The sequence below is a fragment of the Octodon degus genome, unplaced genomic scaffold (assembly GCF_000260255.1).
Source record: "Octodon degus isolate 3935 unplaced genomic scaffold, OctDeg1.0 scaffold00023, whole genome shotgun sequence".
NCBI lineage: Eukaryota > Metazoa > Chordata > Mammalia > Rodentia > Octodontidae > Octodon > Octodon degus.
The window spans coordinates 1,698,413-1,701,954 of NW_004524599.1; the positions used below are offsets into that span (position 1 = coordinate 1,698,413).

The window sequence follows — 3,542 nt, forward strand, 5'->3', positions numbered from 1 at the left end:
AGGAAACATGTTTTATTTTCTTTTGCACAGCAAAGACAAACAGGGAAATTTTAAAGCTGGTGTAAAGTTTTTTTTTTCAGAAATGTACCATTTTAAAAAAAAAAGTCTCACAAAAAAAAAAAAAAAAAAAAAAAAAAGCAATCTAGACTACCAACCTCCACCTGCAGGGGTAGGGAGACAGGGCAGTGTGAGCTGCTTAGCTCATCCGGGGCTGTGTGAAGGTATAAAAACCAATCTAAAAACGGCAGATGTCACTGTAGCAGCCCGAAGAACAGGGCGCCCTGGAGGTGCGCCACCCCTTCCAGAACACTTAGCACTAAACAGGCCCTCAGCACATCAGGTTTTCACCTGATGGCTGCATCGCTTCCATGCAGATCTCTACCTTTATGACTTAAAATTAAGACTTGGGGAGGGGTGGGGAGCATGATCGTTGTTAGAGAAGGTCCCCCAGCACAGCTGCCCTGAACTCGAGGGCCCTGGCTCCTCTCTAGTCCCTGGGGACATTTATAGTCCATATATTTTAATATAAATATATAGCGAAATAGAACATATAAAATCTGACGGGTTAGAGGGGAAAAAAAAAGGAACATGGCAAGAAGCCTGAGCTGGAGAGAGCTGCTTAGGCCAACTTGACCTCCTCTTTGACATCTTTGGCTTTTGGCTTCTCCTCCTTGGTCTTCTCTTCTGTCACCTCTTTCTTCTCTTCTGGGTCTTTCTCTTTCTCATCTTCTGTTTCGACTCTTTTGACTTTCTTGAAGTTGGAAGAGTTCTTGTGGTCACCTTCACCCTCCTCATCTGAGTCAGAGAACTCTTCCTCACAGGCAGTGCATTTGTAAGAGAAACAGCTTGAGATATGCTTGTCAGGGTCTTCTTCATCCTCATCACCACTCTCCTTGGGAAGGGCATCCTCAGGAGTTGCCTGCATTTGGACTCCAGGTGCATGGGGCAGCATTCTCAGGTTCTCAAAGAGCCGTTGCTTGATCTTCTCCAGGTATTCATTGATGTTCTGGTTAGTCATATTGGAAGGACTGATTTGGAGCTTGAAATCTGGTCCAAAGTATTCGAAGTAGTCATTGTATGGGAGTTCATTAGGGATCTCTGTGTCTAAGGCCACAGCTGTTTCGTACGTCCAGCACCGGGCAACACTACAAATAGTGTAACCACCTCCTCCCAGCATCAGCATAGGCAGGTTGAAGCTTTTGACAAACCCCACACACTCGGCATGCCCTTTGATGGTTAGATTGAAGCAACCCAGCCAATCCCCAGAGAGGGAGTCTGAGCCACACTGTAAGACCACTGCACTAGGCTGGAACATCACCATTACTGTGGACATAACCAGCTTGAAAATGGTCTTGAAACTTGTCATCAATCCCATCTCAGAGTGGGTAGTTGACAGCATAATACTTGCCTTTGCCAGCCCCAGTGTTCCGTAGGTCCCTAGTTCCTGGAAGTACTCTCCATATGTATGAAAAGACACAGTCATGACCCAGTCTGTGGTATAGAAGGCCTCTTCTATGCCATCGCCATAGTGAATATCAATGTCAATATTTAAGACTCTCTGGGTGTTAGTTTAGCTGTTCCAGGATGGCCAAGATGTTAACATTGATGTAACAGAAGCCAGATGCCTCAGACTTCTTTGTATGGTGCAGGCCCCAAGCCCAACTCACAGCGATGTCTGTCTGCTGCTTATTAAGTTTCATAGCACTTGCTGCGGAGCCACCACTGACAGGACTCAAACAGGCCATCAAATACTGGACAGTCTTCACCAACATTGAATTTCTGCATCTGCTTGCTGTACTCAGACATGTTATCTGGATAGATGGAGCACAAGAACTTAATGGAGTCAGCACTGTGGTACTCGGTCATCTCCTCAGACCTGGCCTTGTGAGGATGATAGATTTCCATCTTTTGGTAGAGGCCATAGCTGAGCAGCAGATTGTGAGTCATGAGGATTCGGTGAGGCTTCATTGGATGGCCTTGTCCGTAATAGTAATTTCCAACATCTGTGTCATAGTAGTATCAGACTTTCTTCCTGGCGCCCTGAGTCTGTGCAATCTTGCTGCCTCCAATCCCTCCTATCAGTTGGTCCTGGTGTAAACTATTTTATGGAAATTTGAGATTTGCCTACAGAGTATTGGACAAGAGTTGAATAAGACTAAAATGCTGAAGTATGGCATTTGTCCAGTACAATATACATTAATTGAAAATTTACCTCATATCAGAAAGTGTACTAGGTATTGGTAATGTAATTCCATGGGGAAAATGACATATAACAGACAGTTTGGGTACAACATGGTGAAGTGATTCAATTGCAACTGGTACCATAGGAAGAGAAGGGCACTGTTAGAGTCTTGAAAGCAAGACCAACTGATGTGTGTTTGTTCCCTAGAGCCTCAAAGAATTTCTGGAACAATGTAGAGGCTCAATAAATATTGTCAAAAGATAAAGGAAATCTTGGGAATTGAACAAACACTTTTTGAAGAAGATGATGCCAAGAACATCAACACTAAGCTAATAATGCTGACAACTAATATAGTTACTCCTTTGGAAGTTTATATACGCACTGGTTAAAATATTGATCAGCATCACTATCATAATAACTCTATAATGATGCATAGACAGGCAGATAGGCCATCTCCATTGTGCTGAGGATAAAATTAAGACAGAAGCTTCCTCACTGAGGCAGACAAAAGAGTGGCAACTTGCAAGACTGTGAGCAGATAATGTGTAGGAACATGCCCTGTCACCTATATGGGGTGATAGCAGTGGGGCATGGGGCAGCGACCAAAGAGAGGTCTAGAGTCATGGGAGCTGGTGTTGGCCCAGGGAAAGAAGTAGCAAGAAAAAAGGATGACCTGGATTGCTCTGAATATTTTCTGCTGTACCAGAGAGTGGCTGCAGGTGTTCCCTATCCTCCCCAGGAATGCAGCAGTTTGCTTTGTAAATTTTATAGTTACTCTACTTAGAAGCAAAAGGTGTCTTACAAGGTCTTGGCCCAAGCAGAATGGATGCCAGCTGCTGAGGTGTAGAAGAGAGAGAGAGCCATGGGTAGTGAGAAGGACCAATTCTAGGCATGCCAAGTTTAGGTACCTGGGGTTAGAGGACAGTGAGAGGATTGAGGGCAAAGTGCTATGTGTGCGATAGAGATGTGGCCTGAGGGAATGTTTGCTACTCTTGTGATAGGGTGCAATGAATGCCACAGACTATGTAATGCTCTGAGATAGTTTGTCTTTGGAGCAAATGATTAGCAAATGTTTAAAACATATCAACTAGTGCAGTATTTTCAGGGTCCCTGCTGTTGAGTGGATGGCAGTGGTCATTCCAGGCTTGGTTAGGAGGAAGGTGCTACAGAGGGAGATCATATAACAGGTGTAATTGGGACAGCCACTAGAGTCCCAGGGGATATTATGGTCATATTGCTGCAGAAGAATATGAGAATTGGTTCCCATCATAAAGGTGCACATTGTCCAGAGAAACATAGCTAACTACATAGCTACTATCTAGTTAGCAAGATAGTACGTCTAACAAAAGAAACAGTTAAA

General features: G+C 44.1%; 1 pseudogene; it reads right to left on the reverse strand.

Annotated features, from left to right (window-relative positions):
* Positions 1 to 619: 619 nt before the first annotated feature.
* On the reverse strand, positions 620 to 2,217 carry LOC101570100 (annotated as a pseudogene).
* Positions 2,218 to 3,542: the final 1,325 nt, after the last annotated feature.